We start from the raw sequence: 12,121 nt of genomic DNA on the forward strand, positions 1-12,121 counted from the left end.
TTGTATTTATGCATTCTTTATGACGCATAAAAGATCTTTTACAAAATTAAGCAACGAGCTTGCCAGGACTCGAACCAGGAATCTTCTGCTCCGTAGGCAGACGCGTTATCCATTGCGCCACAAGCCCGTTAGAGGTTGATCAAAATGCTATTGAAGCATTGCAATATTATAAATTTCGCTTCCGTTATACTCTATTAATCATCTTTAAATGGTAATACCGAGCTTGCCAGGACTCGAACCCGGAATCTTCTGCTTCGAAGGCAGACACGTTATCCATTACGCCACAAGCCCTAGCTTCGTAATATAAATAAAATTTCCAAACATTGTATTTATGCATTCTTTATGACGCATAAAAGATCTTTTACGAATATTAACAACGAGCTTGCCAGGACTCGAACCTGGAATCTTCTGCTTCGAAGGCAGACACGTTATCCATTACGCCACAAGCCCTAGCTTCGTATTATAAATAAAATTTCCAAACAGTGTTTTGATGCATTCTTTATGACGCATAAAAGATCTTTTACGAAAATAAACAACGAGCTTGCCAGGACTCGAACCTGGAATCTTCTGCTCCGTAGGCAGACGCGTTATCCATTGCGCCACAAGCCCGTTAGAGGTTGATCAAAATGCTATTGAAGCATTGCAATATTATAAATTTCCCTTCCGTTATACTCTAATAATCATCTTTAAATGGTAATACCGAGCTTACCAGGACTCGAACCTGGAATTTTCTGCTTCGTAGGCAGACGCGTTACCCATTACGCGTCAAGCCCTTGCTTCGTGTTATAAAAAAATTTTCCAAACATTGTATTTATGCATTCTTTATGACGCATAAAAGATCTTTTACAAAAATAAGCAACGAGCTTGCCAGGACTCGAACCAGGAATCTTCTGCTCCGTAGGCAGACGCGTTATCCATTGCGCCACAAGCCCTAGCTTCGTATTATAAATAAAATTTCCAAACATTGTATTTATGCATTCTTTATGACGCATAAAAGATCTTTTACGAATATTAACAACGAGCTTGCCAGGACTCGAACCTGGAATCTTCTGCTTCGAAGGCAGACACGTTATCCATTACGCCACAAGCCCTAGCTTCGTATTATAAATAAAATTTCCAAACAGTGTTTTGATGCATTCTTTATGACGCATAAAAGATCTTTTACGAAAATAAACAACGAGCTTGCCAGGACTCGAACCTGGAATCTTCTGCTCCGTAAGCAGACGCGTTATCCATTGCGCCACAAGCCCGTTAGAGCTTGATCAAAATGCTATTGAAGCATTGCAATATTATAAATTTCCCTTCGTTATACTCTAATAATCATCTTTAAATGGTAATACCGAGCTTACCAGGACTCGAACCTGGAATTTTCTGCTTCGTAGGCAGACGCGTTACCCATTACGCGTCACGCCCTTGCTTCGTGTTATAAAAAAAATTTCCAAACATTGTATTTATGCATTCTTTATGACGCATAAAAGATCTTTTACAAAATTAAGCAACGAGCTTGCCAGGACTCGAACCAGGAATCTTCTGCTCCGTAGGCAGACGCGTTATCCATTGCGCCACAAGCCCGTTAGAGGTTGATCAAAATGCTATTGAAGCATTGCAATATTATAAATTTCGCTTCCGTTATACTCTATTAATCATCTTTAAATGGTAATACCGAGCTTGCCAGGACTCGAACCCGGAATCTTCTGCTTCGAAGGCAGACACGTTATCCATTACGCCACAAGCCCTAGCTTCGTAATATAAATAAAATTTCCAAACATTGTATTTATGCATTCTTTATGACGCATAAAAGATCTTTTACGAATATTAACAACGAGCTTGCCAGGACTCGAACCTGGAATCTTCTGCTTCGAAGGCAGACACGTTATCCATTACGCCACAAGCCCTAGCTTCGTATTATAAATAAAATTTCCAAACAGTGTTTTGATGCATTCTTTATGACGCATAAAAGATCTTTTACGAAAATAAACAACGAGCTTGCCAGGACTCGAACCTGGAATCTTCTGCTCCGTAGGCAGACGCGTTATCCATTGCGCCACAAGCCCGTTAGAGGTTGATCAAAATGCTATTGAAGCATTGCAATATTATAAATTTCCCTTCCGTTATACTCTAATAATCATCTTTAAATGGTAATACCGAGCTTGCCAGGACTCGAACCTGGAATCTTCTGCTTCGAAGGCAGACGCGTTACCCAATACGCCACAAGCCCTTGCTTCGAATTATAAAAAAATTTCCAAACATTGTATTTATGCATTCTTTATGACGCATAAAAGATCTTTTACAAAAATAAGCAACGAGCTTGCCAGGACTCGAACCAGGAATCTTCTGCTCCGTAGGCAGACGCGTTATCCATTGCGCCACAAGCCCGTTAGAGCTTGATCAAAATGCTATTGAAGCATTGCAATATTATAAATTTCCCTTCGTTATACTCTAATAATCATCTTTAAATGGTAATACCGAGCTTGCCAGGACTCGAACCTGGAATTTTCTGCTTCGAAGGCAGACGCGTTATCCATTGCGCCACAAGCCCGTTAGAGCTTGATAAAAATGCTATTGAAGCATTGCAATACTATAAATTTCCCTTCGTTATACTCTAATAATCATCTTCAAATGGTAATACCGAGCTTACCAGGACTCGAACCTGGAATTTTCTGCTTCGAAGGCAGACGCGTTACCCATTACGCGTCACGCCCTTGCCTCGTGTTATAAAAAATTTTTCCAAACATTGTATTTATGCATTCTTTATGACGCATAAAAGATCTTTTACAAAAATAAGCAACGAGCTTGCCAGGACTCGAACCAGGAATCTTCTGCTCCGTAGGCAGACGCGTTATCCATTGCGCCACAAGCCCGTTAGAGGTTGATCAAAATGCTATAGAAGCATCGCAATATTATAAATTTCCCTTCCGTTATACTCTAATAATCATCTTTAAATGGTAATACCGAGCTTGCCAGGACTCGAACCTGGAATCTTCTGCTTCGAAGGCAGACGCGTTACCCATTACGCGTCAAGCCCTTGCTTCGTGTTATAAAAACATTTTCCAAACATTGTATTTATGCATTCTTTATGACGCATAAAAGATCTTTTACAAAAATAAACAACGAGCTTGCCAGGACTCGAACCCGGAATCTTCTGCTTCGAAGGAAGACACGTTACCCATCACGCCACAAGCCCTAGCTTCGTATTTCAAATAAAATTTCCAAACATTGTATTTATGCATTCTTTATGACGCATAAAAGATCTTTTACGAAAATAAACATAGAGCTTGCCAGGACTCGAACCTGGAATCTGCTGCTCAGTAGGCAGACGCGTTAACCCTTGCGCCACAAGCCCGTTAGAGGTTGATCAAAATGCTATTGAAGCATTGCAATATTATAAATTTCCCTTCCGTTATTCTCTAATAATCATCTTTAAATGTTAATCCCGAGCTTGCCAGGACTCTAACCTGGAATCTGCTGCTCCGTAGGCAGACGCGTTAACCCTCGCGCCACAAGCCCGTTAGAGGTTGATCAAAATGCTATTGAAGCATTGCAATATTATAAATTTCCCTTCCGTTATTCTCTAATAATCATCTTTAAATGTTAATCCCGAGCTTGCCAGGACTCGAACCGGGAATTTTCTGCTTCGAAGGCAGACGCGTTATCCATAACGCCACAAGCCCGTTAGAGGTTGATCAAAATGCTATCGAAGCATTGCAATATTATAAATTTCCCTTCGTTATACTCTAATAATCATCTCTCAATGGTAATACCGAGCTTGCCAGGACTCGAACCTGGAATATTCTGCTCCGTAGGCAGACGCGTTATCCATTGCGCCACACGCCCGTTAAAGGTTGATCAAAATGCTATTGAAGCATTGCAATATTATAAATTTCCCTTCCGTTATACTCTAACAATCATCTTTAAATGGTAATACCGAGCTTGCCAGGACTCGAACCTGGAATCTTCTGCTGCGTAAGCAGACGCGTTATCCATTGCGCCACAAGCCCGTTAGAGCTTGATCAAAATGCTATTGAAGCATTGCAATATTATAAATTTCCCTTCGTTAAACTATAATAATCATCTTTAAATGGTAATACCGAGCTTGCCAGGACTCGAACCTGGAATTTTCTGCTTCGAAGGCAGACGCGTTATCCATTGCGCCAAAAGCCCGTTAGAGCTTGATAAAAATGCTATTGAAGCATTGCAATATTATAAATTTCCCTTCGTTATACTCTAATAATCATCTTCAAATGGTAATACCGAGCTTATTAGGACTCGAACCTGGAATTTTCTGCTTCGAAGGCAGACGCGTTACCCATTACGCGTCACGTCCTTGCTTCGTGTTATAAAAAAAATTTCCAAACATTGTATTTATGCATTCTTTATGACGCATAAAAGATCTTTTACAAAAATAAGCAACGAGCTTGCCAGGACTCGAACCAGGAATCTTCTGCTCCGTAGGCAGACGCGTTATCCATTGCGCCACAAGCCCGTTAGAGGTTGATCAAAATGCTATTGAAGCATTGCAATATTATAAATTTCGCTTCCGTTATACTCTATTAATCATCTTTAAATGGTAATACCGAGCTTGCCAGGACTCGAACCCGGAATCTTCTGCTTCGAAGGCAGACACGTTATCCATTACGCCACAAGCCCTAGCTTCGTAATATAAATAAAATTTCCAAACATTGTATTTATGCATTCTTTATGACGCATAAAAGATCTTTTACGAATATTAACAACGAGCTTGCCAGGACTCGAACCTGGAATCTTCTGCTCCGTAAGCAGACGCGTTATCCATTGCGACACAAGCCCGTTAGAGCTTGATCAAAATGCTATTGAAGCATTGCAATATTATAAATTTTCCTTCGTTATACTCTAATAATCATCATTAAATGGTAATACCGAGCTTGCCAGGACTCGAACCTGGAATTTTCTGCTTCGAAGGCAGACGCGTTATCCATTGCGCCACAAGCCCGTTAGAGCTTGATCAAAATGCTATTGAAGCATTGCAATATTATAAATTTCCCTTCGTTATACTCTAATAATCATCTTCAAATGGTAATACCGAGCTTACCAGGACTCGAACCTGGAATTTTCTGCTTCGAAGGCAGACGCGTTACCCATTTCGCGTCACGCCCTTGCTTCGTGTTATAAAAAAATTTTCCAAACATTGTATTTATGCATTCTTTATGACGCATAAAAGATCTTTTACGAATATTAACAACGAGCTTGCCAGGACTCGAACCTGGAATCTTCTGCTTCGAAGGCAGACACGTTATCCATTACGCCACAATCCCTAGCTTCGTATTATAAACAAAATTTCCAAACAGTGTTTTGATGCATTCTTTATGACGCATAAAAGATCTTTTACGAAAATAAACAACGAGCTTGCCAGGACTCGAACCTGGAATCTTCTGCTCCGTAGGCAGACGCGTTATCCATTGCGCCACAAGCCCGTTAGAGGTTGATCAAAATGCTATTGAAGCATTGCAATATTATAAATTTCCCTTCCATTATACTCTAATAATCATCTTTAAATGGTAATACCGAGCTTGCCAGGACTCGAACCTGGAATCTTCTGCTTCGAAGGCAGACGCGTTACCCAATACGCCACAAGCCCTTGCTTCGAATTATAAAAAAAATTTCCAAACATTGTATTTATGCATTCTTTATGACGCATAAAAGATCTTTTACAAAAATAAGCAACGAGCTTGCCAGGACTCGAACCAGGAATCTTCTGCTCCGTAGACAGACGCGTTATCCATTGCGCCACAAGCCCGTTAGAGGTTGATCAAAATGCTATTGAAGCATTGCAATATTATAAATTTCCCTTCCGTTATACTCTAATAATCATCTTTAAATGGTAATACCGAGCTTGCCAGGACTCGAACCTGGAATCTTCTGCTTCGAAGGCAGACGCGTTACCCAATACGCCACAAGCCCTTGCTTCGAATTATAAAAAAAATTTCCAAACATTGTATCTATGCATTCTTTATGGCGCATAAAAGATCTTTTACGAAATAAACAACGAGCATGCCAGGACTCGAACCTGGAATCTTCTGCTCCGTAAGCAGACGCGTTATCCATTGCGCCACAAGCCCGTTAGAGCTTGATCAAAATGCTTTTGAAGCATTGCAATATTATAAATTTCCCTTCGTTATACTCTAATAATCATCTTTAAATGGTAATACCGAGCTTGCCAGGACTCGAACCTGGAATTTTCTGCTTCGAAGGCAGACGCGTTATCCATTGCGCCACAAGCCCGTTAGAGCTTGATAAAAATGCTATTGAAGCATTGCAATATTATAAATTTCCCTTCGTTATACTCTAATAATCATCTTCAAATGGTAATACCGAGCTTACCAGGACTCGAACCTGGAATTTTCTGCTTCGTAGGCAGACGCGTTACCCATTACGCGTCAAGCCCTTGCTTCGTGTTATAAAAAAAATTTCCAAACATTGTATTTATGCATTCTTTATGACGCATAAAAGATCTTTTACAAAAATAAGCAACGAGCTTGCCAGGACTCGAACCAGGAATCTTCTGCTCCGTAGGCAGACGCGTTATCCATTGCGCCACAAGCCCGTTAGAGCTTGATCAAAATGCTATTGAAGCATTGCAATATTATAAATTTCCCTTCGTTATACTCTAATAATCATCTTCAAATGGTAATACCGAGCTTACCAGGACTCGAACCTGGAATTTTCTGCTTCGAAGGCAGACGCGTTACCCATTACGCGTCACGCCCTTGCTTCGTGTTATAAAAATATTTTCCAAACATTGTATTTATGCATTCTTTATGACGCATAAAAGATCTTTTACAAAAATAAGCAACGAGCTTGCCAGGACTCGAACCAGGAATCTTCTGCTCCGTAGGCAGACGCGTTATCCATTGCGCCACAAGCCCGTTAGAGGTTGATCAAAATGCTATAGAAGCATTGCAATATTATAAATTTCCCTTCCGTTATACTCTAATAATCATCTTTAAATGGTAATACCGAGCTTGCCAGGACTCGAACCCGGAATCTTCATCTTCGAAGGCAGACACGTTATCCATTACGCCACAAGCCCTAACTTCGTACTAAAAATAAAATTTCCAAACATTGTACTTATGCATTCTTTATGACGCATAAAAGATCTTTTACGAATATTAACAACGAGCTTGCCAGGACTCGAACCTGGAATCTTCTGCTTCGAAGGCAGACACGTTATCCATTACGCCACAAGCCCTAGCTTCGTATTATAAATAAAATTTCCAAACAGTGTTTTGATGCATTCTTTATGACGCATAAAAGATCTTTTACGAAAATAAACAACGAGCTTGCCAGGACTCGAACCTGGAATCTTCTGCTTCGAAGGCAGACACGTTATCCATTACGCCACAAGCCCTAGCTTCGTATTATAAATAAAATTTCCAAACAGTGTTTTGATGCATTCTTTATGACGCATAAAAGATCTTTTACGAAAATAAACAACGAGCTTGCCAGGACTCGAACCTGGAATTTTCTGCTTCGAAGGCAGACGCGTTATCCATTGCGCCACAAGCCCGTTAGAGCTTGATAAAAATGCTATTGAAGCATTGCAATATTATAAATTTCCCTTCGTTATACTCTAATAATCATCTTCAAATGGTAATACCGAGCTTACCAGGACTCGAACCTGGAATTTTCTGCTTCGTAGGCAGACGTGTTACCCATTACGCGTCAAGCCCTTGCTTCGTGTTATAAAAAAATTTTACAAACATTGTATTTATGCATTCTTTATGACGCATAAAAGATCTTTTACAAAAATAAGCAACGAGCTTGCCAGGACTCGAACCAGGAATCTTCTGCTCCGTAGGCAGACGCGTTATCCATTGCGTCACAAGCCCGTTAGAGGTTGATCAAAATGCTATTGAAGCATTGCAATATTATAAATTTCCCTTCCGTTATACTCTAATAATCATCTTTAAATGGTAATACCGAGCTTGCCAGGACTCGAACCCGGAATCTTCTGCTTCGAAGGCAGACACGTTATCCATCACGCCACAAGCCCTAGCTTCGTATTATAAATAAAATTTCCAAACAGTGTTTTTATGCATTCTTTATGACGCATAAAAGATCTTTTACGAAAATAAACATAGAGCTTGCCAGGACTCGAACCTGGAATCTGCTGCTCCGTACGCAGACGCGTTAACCCTTGCGCCACTAGCATTTTATGTTGATCAAAATGCTATTGAAGCATTGCAATATTATAAATTTCCCTTCCGTTATTCTCTAATAATCATCTTTAAATGTTAATCCCAAGCTTGCCAGGACTCGAACCGGGAATCTTCTGCTTCGAAGGCAGACGCGTTATCCATAACGCCACAAGCCCGTTAGAGGTTGATCAAAATGCTATTGAAGCATTGCAATATTATAAATTTCCCTTCGTTATACTCTAATAATCATCTCTCAATGGTAATACCGAGCTTGCCAGGACTCGAACCTGGAATTTTCTGCTTCGAAGGCAGACGCGTTATCCATTGCGCCACAAGCCCGTTAGAGCTTGATCAAAATGCTATTGAAGCAAAGCAATATTATAAATTTCCCTTCGTTATACTCTAATAATCATCTTTAAATGGTAATACCGAGCTTACCAGGACTCGAACCTGGAATTTTCTGCTTCGTAGGCAGACGCGTTACCCATTACGCGTCAAGCCCTTGCTTCGTGTTATAAAAAAATTTTCCAAACATTGTATTTATGCATTCTTTATGACGCATAAAAGATCTTTTACAAAAATAAGCAACGAGCTTGCCAGGAGTCGAACCAGGAATCTTCTGCTCCGTAGGCAGACGCGTTATCCATTGCGCCACAAGCCCGTTTGAGGTTGATCAAAATGCTATTGAAGCATTGCAATATTATAAATTTCGCTTCCGTTATACTCTAATAATCATCTTTAAATGGTAATACCGAGCTTGCCAGGTCTCGAACCCGGAATCTTCTGCTTCGAAGGCAGACACGTTATCCATTACGACACAAGCCCTAGCTTCGTATTATAAATTAAATTTCCAAACATTGTATTTATGCATTCTTTATGACGCATAAAAGATCTTTTACGAATGTAAACAACGAGCTTGCCAGGACTCGAACCTGGAATCTTCTGCTTCGAAGGCAGACACGTTATCCATTACGCCACAAGCCCTAGCTTCGTATTATAAATAAAATTTCCAAACAGTGTTTTGATGCATTCTTTATGACGCATAAAAGATCTTTTACGAAAATAAACAACGAGCTTGCCAGGACTCGAACCTGGAATCTTCTGCTCCGTAGGCAGACGCGTTATCCATTGCGCCACAAGCCCGTTAGAGGTTGATCAAAATGCTATTGAAGCATTGCAATATTATAAATTTCCCTTCGTTATACTCTAATAATCATCTTCAAATGGTAATACCGAGCTTGCCAGGACTCGAACCTGGAATTTTCCGCTTCGAAGGCAGACGCGTTACCCATTACGCGTCAAGCCCTTGATTCGTGTTATAAAAACATTTTCCAAACATCGTATTTATGCATTCTTTATGACGCATAAAAGATCTTTTACAAAAATAAACAACGAGCTTGCCAGGACTCGAACCAGGAATCTTCTGCTCCGTAGGCAGACGCGTTATCCATTGCGCCACAAGCCCGTTAGAGCTTGATAAAAATGCTATTGAAGCATTGCAATATTATAAATTTCCCTTCGTTATACTCTAATAATCATCTTCAAATGGTAATACCGAGCTTACCAGGACTCGAACCTGGAATTTTCTGCTTCGAAGGCAGACGCGTTACCCATTACGCGTCAAGCCCTTGCTTCGTGGTATAAAAACATTTTCCAAACATTGTATTTATGCATTCTTTATGACGCATAAAAGATCTTTTACAAAAATAAGCAACGAGCTTGCCAGGACTCGAACCAAGAATCTTCTGCTCCGTAGGCAGACGCGTTATCCATTGCGCCACAAGCCCGTTAGAGGTTGATCAAAATGCTATTGAAGCATTGCAATATTATAAATTTCCCTTCGTTATACTCTAATAATCATCTTTAAATGGTAATACCGAGCTTGCCAGGACTCGAACCTGGAATTTTCTGCTTCGAAGGCAGACGCGTTATCCATTGCGCCACAAGGCCGTTAGAGCTTGATAAAAATGCTATTGAAGCATTGCAATATTATAAATTTCCCTTCGTTATACTCTAATAATCATCTTCAAATGGTAATACCGAGCTTACCAGGACTCGAACCTGGAATTTTCTGCTTCGTAGGCAGACGCGTTACCCATTACGCGTCAAGCCCTTGCTTCGTGTTATAAAAACATTTTCCAAACATTGTATTTATGCATTCTTTATGACGCATAAAAGATCTTTTACAAAAATAAGCAACGAGCTTGCCAGGACTCGAACCAGGAATCTTCTGCTCCGTAGGCAGACGCGTTATCCATTGCGTCACAAGCCCGTTAGAGGTTGATCAAAATGCTATTGAAGCATTGCAATATTATAAATTTCCCTTCCGTTATACTCTAATAATCATCTTTAAATGGTAATACCGAGCTTGCCAGGACTCGAACCCGGAATCTTCTGCTTCGAAGGCAGACACGTTATCCATCACGCCACAAGCCCTAGCTTCGTATTATAAATAAAATTTCCAAACAGTGTTTTTATGCATTCTTTATGACGCATAAAAGATCTTTTACGAAAATAAACTACGAGCTTGCCAGGACTCGAACCTGGAATCTTCTGCTCCGTAGGCAGACGCGTTATCCATTGCGCCACACGCCCGTTAGAGGTTGATCAAAATGCTATTGAAGCATTGCAATATTATAAATTTTCCCTTCCGTTATACTCTAATAATCATCTTTAAATGGTATTAACGAGTTTGCCAGGACTCTAACCCGAAATCTTCTCCTTCGAAGGCAGACACGTTATCCATTACGCCACAAGCCCTAGCTTCGTATTATAAATAAAATTTCCAAACATTGTATTTATGCATTCTTTATGACGCATAAAAGATCTTTTACGAAAATAAACATAGAGCTTGCCAGGACTCGAACCTGGAATCTGCTGCTCCGTACGCAGACGCGTTAACCCTTGCGCCACTAGCATTTTATGTTGATCAAAATGCTATTGAAGCATTGCAATATTATAAATTTCCCTTCCGTTATTCTCTAATAATCATCTTTAAATGTTAATCCCAAGCTTGCCAGGACTCGAACCGGGAATCTTCTGCTTCGAAGGCAGACGCGTTATCCATAACGCCACAAGCCCGTTAGAGGTTGATCAAAATGCTATTGAAGCATTGCAATATTATAAATTTCCCTTCGTTATACTCTAATAATCATCTCTCAATGGTAATACCGAGCTTGCCAGGACTCGAACCTGGAATTTTCTGCTTCGAAGGCAGACGCGTTATCCATTGCGCCACAAGCCCGTTAGAGCTTGATAAAAATGCTATTGAAGCATTGCAATATTATAAATTTCCCTTCGTTATACTCTAATAATCATCTTCAAATGGTAATACCGAGCTTGCCAGGACTCGAACCTGGAATTTTCTGCTTCGAAGGCAGACGCGTTACCCATTACGCGTCAAGCCCTTGCTTCGTGTTATAAAAAATTTTTCCAAACATTGTATTTATGCATTCTTTATGACGCATAAAAGATCTTTTACAAAAATAAACAACGAGCTTGCCAGGACTCGAACCTGGAATCTTCTGCTCCGTAGGCAGACGCGTTATCCATTGCGCCGCACGCCCGTTAGAGGTTGATCAAAATGCTATTGAAGCATTGCAATATTATAAATTTCCCTTCCGTTATACTCTAACAATCATCTTTAAATGGTAATACCGAGCTTGCCAGGACTCTAACCCGGAATCTTCTGCTTCGAAGGCAGACACGTTATCCATTACGCCACAAGCCCTAGCTTCGTATTATAAATAAAATTTCCAAACATTGTATTTATGCATTCTTTATGACGCATAAAAGATCTTTTACGAAAATAAACATAGAGCTTGCCAGGACTCGAACCTGGAATCTTCTGCTCCGTAGGCACACGCGTAATTCATTGCGCCACAAGCCCGCTATAGGTTGGTCAAAATGCTATAGAAGCATTGCAATATTATAAATTTCCCTTCCGT

General features: G+C 40.2%; 46 non-coding genes across 46 annotated transcripts; all 46 read right to left on the reverse strand.

The window, feature by feature from the left end:
- Positions 1-54: 54 nt before the first annotated feature.
- Positions 55-127, reverse strand: TRNAR-ACG (transfer RNA arginine (anticodon ACG)). The gene has a single exon. It is a non-coding gene; the product is annotated as a tRNA-Arg (tRNA).
- Positions 128-218: 91 nt separating this feature from the next.
- Positions 219-291, reverse strand: TRNAR-UCG (transfer RNA arginine (anticodon UCG)). Its single transcript has one exon. It is a non-coding gene; the product is annotated as a tRNA-Arg (tRNA).
- An 86-nt stretch (positions 292-377) lies between these two features.
- TRNAR-UCG (transfer RNA arginine (anticodon UCG)) lies at positions 378-450 on the reverse strand. Its single transcript has one exon. It is a non-coding gene; the product is annotated as a tRNA-Arg (tRNA).
- An 86-nt stretch (positions 451-536) lies between these two features.
- Positions 537-609, reverse strand: TRNAR-ACG (transfer RNA arginine (anticodon ACG)). The gene has a single exon. It is a non-coding gene; the product is annotated as a tRNA-Arg (tRNA).
- Positions 610-859: 250 nt separating this feature from the next.
- On the reverse strand, positions 860-932 carry TRNAR-ACG (transfer RNA arginine (anticodon ACG)). The gene has a single exon. It is a non-coding gene; the product is annotated as a tRNA-Arg (tRNA).
- Positions 933-1,018: 86 nt separating this feature from the next.
- Positions 1,019-1,091, reverse strand: TRNAR-UCG (transfer RNA arginine (anticodon UCG)). Its single transcript has one exon. It is a non-coding gene; the product is annotated as a tRNA-Arg (tRNA).
- An 86-nt stretch (positions 1,092-1,177) lies between these two features.
- TRNAR-ACG (transfer RNA arginine (anticodon ACG)) lies at positions 1,178-1,250 on the reverse strand. Its single transcript has one exon. It is a non-coding gene; the product is annotated as a tRNA-Arg (tRNA).
- A 249-nt stretch (positions 1,251-1,499) lies between these two features.
- On the reverse strand, positions 1,500-1,572 carry TRNAR-ACG (transfer RNA arginine (anticodon ACG)). The gene has a single exon. It is a non-coding gene; the product is annotated as a tRNA-Arg (tRNA).
- A 91-nt stretch (positions 1,573-1,663) lies between these two features.
- Positions 1,664-1,736, reverse strand: TRNAR-UCG (transfer RNA arginine (anticodon UCG)). Its single transcript has one exon. It is a non-coding gene; the product is annotated as a tRNA-Arg (tRNA).
- Positions 1,737-1,822: 86 nt separating this feature from the next.
- TRNAR-UCG (transfer RNA arginine (anticodon UCG)) lies at positions 1,823-1,895 on the reverse strand. The gene has a single exon. It is a non-coding gene; the product is annotated as a tRNA-Arg (tRNA).
- Positions 1,896-1,981: 86 nt separating this feature from the next.
- On the reverse strand, positions 1,982-2,054 carry TRNAR-ACG (transfer RNA arginine (anticodon ACG)). The gene has a single exon. It is a non-coding gene; the product is annotated as a tRNA-Arg (tRNA).
- A 91-nt stretch (positions 2,055-2,145) lies between these two features.
- On the reverse strand, positions 2,146-2,218 carry TRNAR-UCG (transfer RNA arginine (anticodon UCG)). The gene has a single exon. It is a non-coding gene; the product is annotated as a tRNA-Arg (tRNA).
- An 85-nt stretch (positions 2,219-2,303) lies between these two features.
- TRNAR-ACG (transfer RNA arginine (anticodon ACG)) lies at positions 2,304-2,376 on the reverse strand. Its single transcript has one exon. It is a non-coding gene; the product is annotated as a tRNA-Arg (tRNA).
- A 90-nt stretch (positions 2,377-2,466) lies between these two features.
- Positions 2,467-2,539, reverse strand: TRNAR-UCG (transfer RNA arginine (anticodon UCG)). Its single transcript has one exon. It is a non-coding gene; the product is annotated as a tRNA-Arg (tRNA).
- Positions 2,540-2,788: 249 nt separating this feature from the next.
- On the reverse strand, positions 2,789-2,861 carry TRNAR-ACG (transfer RNA arginine (anticodon ACG)). The gene has a single exon. It is a non-coding gene; the product is annotated as a tRNA-Arg (tRNA).
- A 409-nt stretch (positions 2,862-3,270) lies between these two features.
- On the reverse strand, positions 3,271-3,343 carry TRNAS-ACU (transfer RNA serine (anticodon ACU)). The gene has a single exon. It is a non-coding gene; the product is annotated as a tRNA-Ser (tRNA).
- A 418-nt stretch (positions 3,344-3,761) lies between these two features.
- Positions 3,762-3,834, reverse strand: TRNAR-ACG (transfer RNA arginine (anticodon ACG)). The gene has a single exon. It is a non-coding gene; the product is annotated as a tRNA-Arg (tRNA).
- A 91-nt stretch (positions 3,835-3,925) lies between these two features.
- Positions 3,926-3,998, reverse strand: TRNAR-ACG (transfer RNA arginine (anticodon ACG)). Its single transcript has one exon. It is a non-coding gene; the product is annotated as a tRNA-Arg (tRNA).
- Positions 3,999-4,410: 412 nt separating this feature from the next.
- Positions 4,411-4,483, reverse strand: TRNAR-ACG (transfer RNA arginine (anticodon ACG)). Its single transcript has one exon. It is a non-coding gene; the product is annotated as a tRNA-Arg (tRNA).
- Positions 4,484-4,574: 91 nt separating this feature from the next.
- Positions 4,575-4,647, reverse strand: TRNAR-UCG (transfer RNA arginine (anticodon UCG)). Its single transcript has one exon. It is a non-coding gene; the product is annotated as a tRNA-Arg (tRNA).
- An 86-nt stretch (positions 4,648-4,733) lies between these two features.
- Positions 4,734-4,806, reverse strand: TRNAR-ACG (transfer RNA arginine (anticodon ACG)). Its single transcript has one exon. It is a non-coding gene; the product is annotated as a tRNA-Arg (tRNA).
- Positions 4,807-4,896: 90 nt separating this feature from the next.
- Positions 4,897-4,969, reverse strand: TRNAR-UCG (transfer RNA arginine (anticodon UCG)). Its single transcript has one exon. It is a non-coding gene; the product is annotated as a tRNA-Arg (tRNA).
- A 249-nt stretch (positions 4,970-5,218) lies between these two features.
- Positions 5,219-5,291, reverse strand: TRNAR-UCG (transfer RNA arginine (anticodon UCG)). The gene has a single exon. It is a non-coding gene; the product is annotated as a tRNA-Arg (tRNA).
- Positions 5,292-5,377: 86 nt separating this feature from the next.
- TRNAR-ACG (transfer RNA arginine (anticodon ACG)) lies at positions 5,378-5,450 on the reverse strand. The gene has a single exon. It is a non-coding gene; the product is annotated as a tRNA-Arg (tRNA).
- Positions 5,451-5,541: 91 nt separating this feature from the next.
- TRNAR-UCG (transfer RNA arginine (anticodon UCG)) lies at positions 5,542-5,614 on the reverse strand. The gene has a single exon. It is a non-coding gene; the product is annotated as a tRNA-Arg (tRNA).
- An 86-nt stretch (positions 5,615-5,700) lies between these two features.
- On the reverse strand, positions 5,701-5,773 carry TRNAR-ACG (transfer RNA arginine (anticodon ACG)). Its single transcript has one exon. It is a non-coding gene; the product is annotated as a tRNA-Arg (tRNA).
- Positions 5,774-5,864: 91 nt separating this feature from the next.
- Positions 5,865-5,937, reverse strand: TRNAR-UCG (transfer RNA arginine (anticodon UCG)). Its single transcript has one exon. It is a non-coding gene; the product is annotated as a tRNA-Arg (tRNA).
- An 85-nt stretch (positions 5,938-6,022) lies between these two features.
- TRNAR-ACG (transfer RNA arginine (anticodon ACG)) lies at positions 6,023-6,095 on the reverse strand. Its single transcript has one exon. It is a non-coding gene; the product is annotated as a tRNA-Arg (tRNA).
- A 90-nt stretch (positions 6,096-6,185) lies between these two features.
- Positions 6,186-6,258, reverse strand: TRNAR-UCG (transfer RNA arginine (anticodon UCG)). Its single transcript has one exon. It is a non-coding gene; the product is annotated as a tRNA-Arg (tRNA).
- Positions 6,259-6,507: 249 nt separating this feature from the next.
- Positions 6,508-6,580, reverse strand: TRNAR-ACG (transfer RNA arginine (anticodon ACG)). Its single transcript has one exon. It is a non-coding gene; the product is annotated as a tRNA-Arg (tRNA).
- A 249-nt stretch (positions 6,581-6,829) lies between these two features.
- Positions 6,830-6,902, reverse strand: TRNAR-ACG (transfer RNA arginine (anticodon ACG)). Its single transcript has one exon. It is a non-coding gene; the product is annotated as a tRNA-Arg (tRNA).
- Positions 6,903-7,152: 250 nt separating this feature from the next.
- Positions 7,153-7,225, reverse strand: TRNAR-UCG (transfer RNA arginine (anticodon UCG)). The gene has a single exon. It is a non-coding gene; the product is annotated as a tRNA-Arg (tRNA).
- An 86-nt stretch (positions 7,226-7,311) lies between these two features.
- Positions 7,312-7,384, reverse strand: TRNAR-UCG (transfer RNA arginine (anticodon UCG)). The gene has a single exon. It is a non-coding gene; the product is annotated as a tRNA-Arg (tRNA).
- An 86-nt stretch (positions 7,385-7,470) lies between these two features.
- TRNAR-UCG (transfer RNA arginine (anticodon UCG)) lies at positions 7,471-7,543 on the reverse strand. The gene has a single exon. It is a non-coding gene; the product is annotated as a tRNA-Arg (tRNA).
- A 413-nt stretch (positions 7,544-7,956) lies between these two features.
- TRNAR-UCG (transfer RNA arginine (anticodon UCG)) lies at positions 7,957-8,029 on the reverse strand. Its single transcript has one exon. It is a non-coding gene; the product is annotated as a tRNA-Arg (tRNA).
- Positions 8,030-8,440: 411 nt separating this feature from the next.
- On the reverse strand, positions 8,441-8,513 carry TRNAR-UCG (transfer RNA arginine (anticodon UCG)). Its single transcript has one exon. It is a non-coding gene; the product is annotated as a tRNA-Arg (tRNA).
- A 249-nt stretch (positions 8,514-8,762) lies between these two features.
- On the reverse strand, positions 8,763-8,835 carry TRNAR-ACG (transfer RNA arginine (anticodon ACG)). The gene has a single exon. It is a non-coding gene; the product is annotated as a tRNA-Arg (tRNA).
- Positions 8,836-9,085: 250 nt separating this feature from the next.
- Positions 9,086-9,158, reverse strand: TRNAR-UCG (transfer RNA arginine (anticodon UCG)). Its single transcript has one exon. It is a non-coding gene; the product is annotated as a tRNA-Arg (tRNA).
- Positions 9,159-9,244: 86 nt separating this feature from the next.
- On the reverse strand, positions 9,245-9,317 carry TRNAR-ACG (transfer RNA arginine (anticodon ACG)). Its single transcript has one exon. It is a non-coding gene; the product is annotated as a tRNA-Arg (tRNA).
- A 249-nt stretch (positions 9,318-9,566) lies between these two features.
- On the reverse strand, positions 9,567-9,639 carry TRNAR-ACG (transfer RNA arginine (anticodon ACG)). Its single transcript has one exon. It is a non-coding gene; the product is annotated as a tRNA-Arg (tRNA).
- A 249-nt stretch (positions 9,640-9,888) lies between these two features.
- On the reverse strand, positions 9,889-9,961 carry TRNAR-ACG (transfer RNA arginine (anticodon ACG)). The gene has a single exon. It is a non-coding gene; the product is annotated as a tRNA-Arg (tRNA).
- Positions 9,962-10,051: 90 nt separating this feature from the next.
- TRNAR-UCG (transfer RNA arginine (anticodon UCG)) lies at positions 10,052-10,124 on the reverse strand. Its single transcript has one exon. It is a non-coding gene; the product is annotated as a tRNA-Arg (tRNA).
- Positions 10,125-10,537: 413 nt separating this feature from the next.
- On the reverse strand, positions 10,538-10,610 carry TRNAR-UCG (transfer RNA arginine (anticodon UCG)). The gene has a single exon. It is a non-coding gene; the product is annotated as a tRNA-Arg (tRNA).
- An 86-nt stretch (positions 10,611-10,696) lies between these two features.
- On the reverse strand, positions 10,697-10,769 carry TRNAR-ACG (transfer RNA arginine (anticodon ACG)). Its single transcript has one exon. It is a non-coding gene; the product is annotated as a tRNA-Arg (tRNA).
- Positions 10,770-11,345: 576 nt separating this feature from the next.
- On the reverse strand, positions 11,346-11,418 carry TRNAR-UCG (transfer RNA arginine (anticodon UCG)). Its single transcript has one exon. It is a non-coding gene; the product is annotated as a tRNA-Arg (tRNA).
- A 413-nt stretch (positions 11,419-11,831) lies between these two features.
- On the reverse strand, positions 11,832-11,904 carry TRNAR-UCG (transfer RNA arginine (anticodon UCG)). Its single transcript has one exon. It is a non-coding gene; the product is annotated as a tRNA-Arg (tRNA).
- Between the last annotated feature and the right edge of the window lie 217 nt (positions 11,905-12,121).

Source organism: Phalangium opilio, unplaced genomic scaffold (genome assembly GCF_054372755.1).
Source record: "Phalangium opilio isolate 3A_F unplaced genomic scaffold, DU_Popi_V2 ptg000037l_1, whole genome shotgun sequence".
Classification (NCBI taxonomy): Eukaryota; Metazoa; Arthropoda; class Arachnida; order Opiliones; family Phalangiidae; genus Phalangium; species Phalangium opilio.